General features: G+C 40.9%; 1 non-coding gene across 1 annotated transcript; it reads right to left on the reverse strand.

Moving 5' to 3' along the window:
• Positions 1-9,423: 9,423 nt before the first annotated feature.
• On the reverse strand, positions 9,424-9,529 carry LOC121968842. Its single transcript, XR_006108372.1, has one exon. It is a non-coding gene; the product is annotated as a small nucleolar RNA R71 (small nucleolar RNA).
• Between the last annotated feature and the right edge of the window lie 1,139 nt (positions 9,530-10,668).

Consider the following 10,668-nt stretch of genomic DNA (forward strand, 5'->3'; position numbering starts at 1 on the left):
CATAACTAGAGATAGATTGAAGTTCACTAAGTTAAAACTCAAGAACTTAGTGTAGGATCGAAAAGCGCTAGAGGAGGGTGAATAGCGCTCGTTGTTTGGTGAAAATCATTTGAGTGAAACGCAACAGAAATAAGAAATAAAAGGCAATCACTAACACATTTCTTTTACTTGGTTCGGGGCCTGCGACGACTCCTACTTCAAGGTTCGCACGTGAGAGTGCTTTTGATGGGCAATCACTAATCAATCATAAAATATTTATAAATTACAACAGATATATTTAAGTGCAGGAAAAAATATACCAACAACTAAGAATGGGAAATTCTGGGCTTCCGGTTGTCGGAGCAATGCTATGGCTTCTTCAGATTATTTTTGGAGCAGTGTACAGAAGAAGGATCGTGATTTTTTATTATGCTTATGCATATGCTCGAGGCTGGCTTAAATAGCCTGCTGAAGGCACCTTCAGCCTCCATGGAAGGCACCTCCAGCAAGGATTCTTATCCCCTATCGATTGGTGTTGATGACTCCCACTACCTGCGTTGTTTATCCACCCGAAGGAGCCTTCAAACTTCATGGAAGGCGTGTTCCATCCAGCATCCAAGGTGCCTTCAAGCTCCTTGAAGGTGCCTTCATGCCTTGTTGTACAGAGCCTTCGCCTAAAGCACCCAAGGCACCTCCAGCAACCCCGGAGGCACCTCGAACATGTTGGGATGTATACTATATGCCTAGCTTTTGTATGAACATCTGTTTTTGAGATATTTTGAAATGAGAATCACTTTGGTCAAATGTCTGCATTTTATATTTATATATATGTCGATACAATTGTTCATTTAATTTATATTGTAGATAACATGGTGTGTGGTGCCACACAGAAGATCATGTTATTGGTTCCTTATAAATTGTAAATAGTAGCTTACAACCAAGATGGATAGGGGCAAACCATTGAAACAGTTGTAGTGTAATTTGGTATTAGTTTGTCTTGACTATATAATTACACTAGTACACTATATGTGTATTGAGCAGGACCATTTGAGGTTGTTCGATTTATACTGACTATATAAAAGAACAGAACCTCTATTATTATGGATGTACGTACTCTTAATCCCGATATAATAACAAACACATATACTTAGTATTTATTTCTTTAACTTATCAATGGGTGAGATTTATTCATTAAATCAATAGGTCCGATAAGTTGGGAGATAATACCATTTATATGGTGTGTTGTTGATTATAAAGGGAAACTGTGTCCTATTTATTTAAGTTGATGATGTCCCCTTGAGGAGCTCATAAGGATTATCATGTAAACCCTGCAGGTGGACTTAGTCCAACATGATAATAAAGTTGAGTGGTACTACTCTTGGAGTCAGTTGTTAATTAAATGAGTTGTCAGTAACTTATTTAATTACGGGCATACAATATCTTAAACACAGGGAGATTAACGCACTCATGATAAGTAGGAGCTCATATTGTAATATGAGATTGGTGCGGTAGTTTAATAATGACCCTTTAGTCGTATGGGTTATTATTGATGAACTTGAGTTGGGTGTTTAGGTCGAACACAGGAAGCTTCCATTAGGAGGTCAAAACCAATTCCTCCTCTCGGTCCCTATTATAGCCTCTATAAAGCCTCACATCCACCCTTCCATAACCGGGTTTGATTTAACTTAACTTGGTTTGGTTTAACTTAACTTGGTTTGGTTTAACTTAACTTAGTTTGGACTAACTTAACTTGGTTTGGTTTAATTTAACTTGGTTTAGTTTAACTTAACTTGGTTTGTTTTAACATAGTTTGTTTAGATTTTTTTTAAACAAAATTTTGTTAATTTTTCTTTCCTTGTAACCGATAGCAAGTCTATAAAAGGATTAGGTTGTGGCCCCTAAAACCCAATCTTCTAATTATTCCACAAGCCTCCTCTTCTCCTCACCTAGGGTCAGCAGCATCCCCCTCTTCCTTGATTGTTGTCAGCGCCACCTCCTCCCTCTAAGGCCAGCGCCCCCCTTTTCTCCTCCCTCTAAGTCCGGCGCCCCCCTTTCCTCCTCCCTCTAGGGCCGGCACCCCCTTTTCCCCATCTCCCTTGGTGGTCGCGCCCCTTCCCATTCACTTGTGGGTGGCTGATTGAAGAAAGGGAAAAATAGGAAGAAAAGCAAGAAGAGGAAGAAGAGGAAGAAGAAGAGAAGGAAGAAGATTAGAAGGTGCCCCATCCTAAAGACTCATTTTGTGGTCGACGATTTGGAAGAGAAGAAAAGAAGGGTGGTGTTGTCTTGGTAAATCGTCGCCCACGCGACGTCTAAGAAGAGGAGAGGAATACGGCAGAAGATCAAGAGGTCTTTAGCTACGAAGAAAGGTACAACTAGTTCTTTATTTCGCTGCGTAATTGGTTTTGTTTTCTTCGTGTCAATTTTGGATATCGATTTTGAATACCAACACAAGAGACCATCGATCTTGTGCTTCGATCAAGGTGAGTTTTGATCAATCAAGAATTTGTTTGATTGATCAAACACTGTTGGACCCCGTGGGTGTTTTGATGTGATCAACCAAGTTAGTTAGGTCCTGTCTGTTTTTGATCCCTGTGTCTAAGTGTGTAAGAGCTTAGGAGTACAAGAAGTCGAGCGGAAGACGCAGCTAGCGAGAAGGACGACACGGGAAGGGAGCCGACGGGCTCAGTGCGTTCGAAGGACGAGAGAGCTGCGGAAGAGTACACCGGTGGGCGAGAAGAACGTGCACGACATTCGAGAGATGTAAAGCCGGGACGGAAGACTGCTCGAGGAGAAGGCCGAAAATTAGATTCAGGTGAGCCCTATTTCGGTTGGCCGAAATCGCCCAAACAAACGGAGCTTCGGAAGTCAAAGTAAAGGAGAAAGCGAGCTGGAAATACAGCTCAAGGCGCCTTCATCAAGATTAGAGGTGCCTCCACCTTTGAGGCGCCTCAATCAGGCATTGGAGGTGCCTCAAACCTTTGAGGAGCCTTCAAGCTTGTTTGAGGTGCCTCAGTCTAGGTCAATTCGACCGTTTGTACGCGGAAAGAACTTTATCCGCTTGACTTGGTTGGAGGCGCCTTGAACCTTGTTGGTGGCGCCTTGGACCCTCAGGATAGACTTTCCAGGAGCTATATAAAGGCCCTTGGAGCTAGGAAATATTCATTCATTCAAGCATTCAACTCTGTAATCAATTCCTAGCAACTAGTGAGCGTTCTAAGTGTAAAAAGGCTTCTCCGCCTACAGTGAAGGAGACTCTGCTAGTGGAATTGTTCAACCGCCTTGGATTAACAACCGTCTTGGTCGTAACCAAGTCAATTTTTGGTCTCCCTTTTATTTCTTCTTTTAATTTTATTATTGTTGCTATATTTTTTAGTTGAAAGCCTTGAGGAGGGTATAATCTTATTTTGCAGGAAATTCACCCCCTCTTGCCGGTCCTGCTGCACCAACAAGTGGTATCAGAGTCCAATAGCCTCAGAAGGACTAACCGTCGACTGAAGCACAAAGATCAAGACGATGGCCGGAACAAACATTCATCCCCCGAAGTTCGACGGAGACTTTGCTACGTGGAAGCGCAAAATGGAGGTATTTTTCAAAACAGAGTTTGATATTCTTCTTATTATGAAATATGGTTTTATAGCGCCAAAGGACAAAGAGGAATACAACTAGACAAAGAAGGAGCAGGCCGACTTCGTGGCCAATGGAAAGGCGGAATTCCACCTGCTCAGTGTCCTGTCGCCCTAGGAGGTAAGTCGGATCGGAAGCTACGACTCAGCCAAAGACCTCTGGGACAAATTCCTGGAGCTCCATGAAGGCACTTCAGAAGCGAAGCTAGCGAGGCGCGACATCCTCCGGACCCAGTTGACGAACCTTCGGATGAACAACGATGAGAAAGTAGCGCAACTCCAAGCTAGGATCAAGGAGCTGATAACGCAACTAACAAACCTCGGAGAACCGGTAACGAACCGCGATTCCATCCGGTATGCGCTCAACGCCTTCCCTAGAACTCCAGAGTGGACATCCTTAGTAGATGCTTACTACATCTCTAAGGACTTTGAGGTAAGTAGTTTAGAAAGTTTATTCTCCTCCTTCGAACTTCACGAGTCTCGAATTACAGAGCCTAAAGAAATAGTGAAGTCAAATCTCGACATCACCCTACAAGCCAAGTTAGACGATCCCGACTCCAAAGCTTCGATCGACGAAACCGAAGCAGCACTACTGGTAAGATGTTTCAATAAATTTCTTAAAACTAATAAATTTCGGTCACAGTCAAGAAAGCCTCAGCGCAGCAGAAGGACGGTCAGGTGCTACAATTGCAATGAAGAAGGGCACATCAAGGAGGACTGCCCAAAAATTAAGGAAAAGACAAAAGACAAGGAGAAGGTAAAGCACAAGTCAAACACCTCCAAGCACAAAATCCTGAAGGCCACATGGGACGATTCAACACCCTCCGAATCTGAAGTCGAAGTCTTCTCGGGACTAGCACTGATGGCGAACCACCAGCTATAAGAAGAGTCAAGTTCAGAAATGAGCATAGATGAAGGGGGAGGAACATCAGAAGAGAAAAGCTATGATAAAGGGGGAGCATAACAAAGTAAGGTAAGTAAGGTACATGCTCTAAATCCTAAACAGTCGTTTTAATTTATTAAAGCTCTTTCTAAAGACTTAGCTAAATCAGAAAAAAAAAAATTGCTAACTTAAATAAAATGTTAGATAAATTGAAATCTGAAAATGATAAATTGAAACTTCAAATTGAAAGTTTAAAATCTGATGCATGTTTAAACACTAATATTTTTCAAAAATCAAAAATTAAAGTTTATGGAAAATTAAACTGGTATATAAGAAAACATCAGGGACAACTTAGACGAATTCCAAGAAATTATATACTCCCTAAGTTCTTAAATAAACCTGTAGGAAGGAACCTATACTGGGTTCCAAAATCTTTGCTAGTTTAAATTATTTTTAAGTTAGGGCTTATAGCGAGAAAATTAAACATTACAATTTCTTTATGAGATTTTGTCTAAGGAAGTGGTTGTTGCTCCAATAACGAAGAAAGCCTAGTGCCTCGCCACGACCTGGAAACTAAAATATTGAAATAAAATATTTAATTAACTTTCTGTTAAAGCATTAAAATTGAAATTAAATAATGCTTTAGAAAGTTTTCTTTAACATCTTTTTAATTCAACAAAAATATTTCTTGCATAATTTTTTTTTTACTTAGGAAAATTCTCTATAATATTTTTTTGCCTAAGTTAAAAATTTATTCTGAAATTAGAACTAAATTAGAAATTTCTTTTTCTTGCCTAAGTTTTAACATAGAAAATTCTTTCAAAAGTCTCATAAATTTGTTTTACATGACTTAGAATTTTTTTTTACCTCGTTTTTATTGTGATCAAAGGGGGGGAGTTAGGCAACAAGTTTAGAGGGAGTTAGGAAAATTAATTTTTTTTTCTTATATTATTACAATTTATGTGCTTAAAATGTTAGTTTAGTAATTTTCTTAAAATTACTATTTGTTTATTTTTTCCCTAACTTGAATTTGGGTTGATGCACATCAAAAAAGGGGAGATTGTTGGACCCCGTGGGTGTTTTAATGTGATCAACCAAGTTAGTTAGGTCCTGTATATTTTTGATCCCTGTGTCTAAGTGTGCAGGAGCTTAGGAGCACAGGAAGTCGAGCGGAAGACGCAGCTAGCGAGAAGAACGGCACGGGAAGGGAGCCGACGGGCTCGGTGTGTCCGAAGGACGAGAGAGCTGCGGAAGAGTACACCGGTGGGCGAGAAGAACGTGTGCGACGTTCGAGGGATGTAAAGCCGGGAGATGGAAGACTGATCGAGGAGAATGCCGGAAATTGGGTTTGGGAGAGCCCAATTTCGGTTGGCTGAAATCACCCAAACAAACGGAGCTTCGGAAGTCAAAGCAAAGGAGAAAGCGAGTTGGAAATACAACTCAAGGCGCCTTCATCAAGATTGGAGGTGCCTCCACCTTTGAGGCACCTCAATCAGGCATTAGAGGCGCCTCAAACCTTTGAGGCGCCTTCAAGCTTGTTTGAGGTGCCTCAGCCCGGGTCAATTCGACCGTTTGTACGTGGATAGAACTTTATCCGCTTGACTTGGTTGGAGGCGCCTTGAACCTTGTTGGAGGCACCTTGGACCCTCAGGATAGACTTTCCAGGAGCTATATAAAGACCCCTAGAGCTAGGAAATATTCATTCATTCAAGCATTCAACTCTGTAATCAATTCCTAGCAACTAGTGAGCGTTCTAAATGTAAAAAGGCTTCTCTGCCTACAGTGAAGGAGACTCTGCTAGTGGAGCTATTCAATCGCCTTGGATTAACAATCGTCTTGGTTGTAACCAAGTCAATTTCTGGTCTCCCATTTATTTTTTCTTTTAATTTTATTATTGTTGCTGTATTTTTTAGTTGAAAGCCTTGAGGAGGGTATAATCTTATTTTACAAGCAATTCACCCCCCTCTTGTCGTCCCCGCTGCACCAACAAACACATGTCTGATCGAGCATGTGGGTTGCTAGGAAAGGTTCTGTGCTCGTACAAAGTTTTGTACAGGGGATTTATATAGAACGGAATTCCAGCGCCAACAGGACACTGTTCATCCGAGCCTTTTAAGTCCTTTTCGCTCTCTGCACGATACGTTAGTCCAAAATACTAAACATACCCTGTAAAATAGAGTTAGCACAATAAAATATAAAATAATAAATTATTTTGACAGTCTCTGAACTGCCCGGTTCTAACTTTGAGTTTCTGATGTATGTAGATCTTATGATTATTTATACATGTTTTGACGCACATTCACTTACTTTATTCACGTATATTCTATGCATATTCACCTATCTTAGCATATATTCAATATAAATACTCTTTTGTTCCGAGATCTGCCCTTTGTGTGTTTTCTTGTTGACAAAACATTATTTGGAGCGAAAATGGAGCAAAAGCGCTTGGGCCGTGTGGCCATAGCATGTTCCGGTCGTGCCAAATGGCACGACCGTGCTTGTAATCCAGATTTGAAGAAAGCCTTGGCCATGCCGAATGGCACGGCCGTGACAATCATCCCGTGGCAAAGCAACACACGGTCGTGCCAACGATCCAGAGGAGAGAAAGGTCACGGTCGTGTGAATCCACACGGCCGTGTGACCTCGGCAGAGACGAAGAAGGCCACGGCCGTGTGACCCCACACGGCCATGTGACTCAATCCGAGAGGAAGCCGTGTGAGGCCATGTGGATTCCACACGGCTGTCCGACGAAGAACATGGGATGTGCCACGCCAAAACAGAGCTGTGTTGAATTCTGGGCAGATTGCAGACCGATCGTAATTCGGCCATAACTTTGTACTCCATTGGAGTTTCTGACTGTTCTTTATACCGAAACGTAGCTGACTTCAAGATCTACAAATTTGATTCAGATCCAACAGAGATAAAGAATTATTTACCCATTGTAAATGGCACGGCCGTGCCTCCCAACTGAAGGTTCAACTGGACCTCTGCCCAGACTGCAGACCAAACTTCGAACCACCATAACTTTCAGCTCGTTTTGATCCATGGCTCGATCCAAGTATCAGATTGAAGATAATTTCAAGGGATACAACTTTAGTTCAGGGTGAAGCACGAGAAAACCTGGTTTAATGGGTGAAAATCCTGGTTTACCGGATGCCTGTAATCCTGGTTTTCCTGGGCAGTGTGGAGGAGGTATAAAAGGGTCAAGAACCCTATTCTTTGATTATCTTTGGTTCGGGACTTCGTCCCTCTCCTTGGAAAAGAGTTTTCTCCTTCGGGGGAAATCCTAGAGCTTCATCCACCACCATCCATGATGATCCGTCCATCTCCAGAGCAAGGAGGCATCCCCAAGACATCGGAAATCTCGGCAAGCATCGCTTCTTCCCTTCCTTCTCATATCAAGGGTTGTAAGTATGTTCTCTTTATGTTTTAGGGTTGTTCTTCCCCCACAATGGAGTAGACTTCCTTTTCTAGGATCAGGAAGTATTTGTAATATGATGGAGATGTAGAACTATGTAGATTCGCAGCGTTTCTATTCAATGACTTGTTATTGTCTTGTTTATATTGATGAGTTGTGCGTGTGACTATGCATGCTTTGTTGATTGATGTGGAGGATTATTAATCCCGCAAAAGGGGATTCCCTAGAGCATATTGACCAAGGTACCCTAGTGACAGGGGTAACCCTTTCCGGACGTCTAGGGCGTTCCCTTAAAAGGAGAAACAATCCCTTAGGAATTGTTGCTCCCGTAGAAAGAGTGCTCTAGATCGTATACCCGAGGGGCCCTAGTGACAAGGGTAATCCGTTCACGGATGTCTAGGACATTCTCTTGAAAGGAGAGGCAATTCCTCCATAAGGAAGTAGGAACCCGTACCATCTACCATTATCCTTATTGCTATTTACTATATACGAATTCCTGTGATCTACCGAGGCGCCCTAGTGACAGGGGTTAACCGTTACAGGATTTCACAGGGATCGTCTCTATTCGATACTTAGGGATATTGACCAATCTAACTTCCTACAAGAGCATGGACAAAGAGGGTAGAAACTAAGTAATCTATGTAGTATCTCGTAGTATTACAATGAAAGCGAAATCCTAGAATCCATCTCCCGAAGCTCATTCCACCCAGGATCAGTTCTCTCTTCTCTCTCTTCTCACTTTCCTCTTCTCTCTCTCTTACTCTCTTTCCTCACCAATCTTAGGTTTGTCTAGATAATATACTTTGCGATATCTCTAGTACTTAATCAACAGTCCCTGTGGTTAGACAATCTTTTATATTACTGACGACGAAACCATATACTTGCGGTTGCGTAACAAGTTTTTGGCGTCATTGCCGGGGAATGTTCGCATTAACATTAGTAGATTAGCAATTTAGTTAATCTAGACTTGTGAATAGTTTTTATTTTTCCATTTCCATAATTCAAAAAAAAAATCTACATTTCCTTTCTTGTCTTTAAATTCTGCATTTATTTTTTTCACATACCATTTTACTTCTTGTCTTTCATTTTTTTTCCTTTTTTTAATTCTTCTCATAAATAATTTTTCTTAGATACCATGAGCGCTAACATGTCAAGCAGGTCCTTAAGAGATTTCTCTGCACCAATTTCTGTAAGATTTTTATCTCCCATTGTGCAGCCTCATATTAAAGCAGAAAGTTTTCAACTAGACCCAGAATTAATTTTCATGATACAAGGTCATAAATTTGGAGGAGAAGTATCAGAAAGTCCTTATCTGCACCTTGAGAGATTTTTAGAGCTTTGTGATATGGTGGACTATGAAGGAGTGTCAGCGGATGCAGTTCAATTAATGGCATTTTCTTTCAGTATCAAGGACAAAGCAAGGACTTGATTATATTCTCTTTGTCCTCAAAGCATCACAAGTTGGGAACAATTGGAACATCAATTTCTGAATCATTTTTTCCCTCCAAGCAGAACAATCTACATGAGGAGTTGCATCACAAATTTTGTTCAAGCAAATGGAGAATCTTTATTTGAAGCATGGGACAAATTCAAGAGTCTATAAAGGCAGTGCCCTCACTATGGCTTGGAAAAATGGCTTACCCTGCACATATTTTATAGGGAAATTTCTTTCTCAGATAAATGTTATTTGGATTCATCAGCTGGAGGTTCTTTTATGAATCAAAGTGTGGACGAAACATATACATTGATTGATCAAGTGACATTGAATCTCCAAGAATGGTCAGATAAAAGTTGGATGGAATCTCCTTCAAATATTCAAGAAGTGCAAGCCATACATATAAGAGAGCCTGTCAAACAAAATGCAGTTCAACCACCCCAAAATGTCAAAATTCAGAAGTCACAAAATGAGGAGTTCAAACATTTGGGGGCGAAGATTGAGAGCATAGTTTCAAAATGGTTCAAAGAAGATCCCCCTCCTACACAAATAAGATCTAGTGAAAAGTGTAATGATATTAAGTTGAGGAGTGGCAAGAATCATGAAAAACTTCTAAAAAATGACTTGTATAGAATTGAGGAGAAGAACAATAGAAGACCACAAGAACTCAGCTCTATTACTCCAGGAAGTTCCCAAAGGCCACAAATATCTTTCCCTCAACGATTGATCACACCTACACTAGATATGCAAATTGGACCTCCTCCACAAGCTCAAAAGGAATATGAAAGAAAGGAAGTACCTTTCCCAAGACCTTCACTAAAGGTTCCTTTTCCACAAAGGCTAGTGAGGGTCAATGAAAGCGAAGACTTTGGCAAATTCTATGACACTAAGATGGTTGAGTGTAGATTTTTGAATATATATGAAGATGAGGACTCTTCAGATGAGGATTGTGATGATAATACAGTGGATAACAAGTTTTCAGATTTATCTTCTAGGTTTACAGGGTGTTATGATGAAATTGAATTTTCAGATGATGAATACGATGTGGTAGATCAACCTGAAACTGCAAATGAAGTTAGTGATCCTCCTATAGATGATTCTCCCACTGAGGATATTGATGTTGGTTTATTCTTTGATGCTTGTGTTGATGATGATGTTATGAAAGGAAGTGTAGGGAGTAGTGTTGTGGAAGCAGCATCTCAAAAATCACCTCCTTTATCCACACAGCCTTCTGAGATTATGAGAGTTGCAAGGATTGAACATGTTGTGGACCAATCTGTAGGGACTTGTGCAATAAAAGCAAAGCCCCAAGAATCACTACTTTTAGAGT

The sequence above is a fragment of the Zingiber officinale genome, chromosome 3B (genome assembly GCF_018446385.1).
Source record: "Zingiber officinale cultivar Zhangliang chromosome 3B, Zo_v1.1, whole genome shotgun sequence".
NCBI classification, from domain to species: domain Eukaryota; kingdom Viridiplantae; phylum Streptophyta; class Magnoliopsida; order Zingiberales; family Zingiberaceae; genus Zingiber; species Zingiber officinale.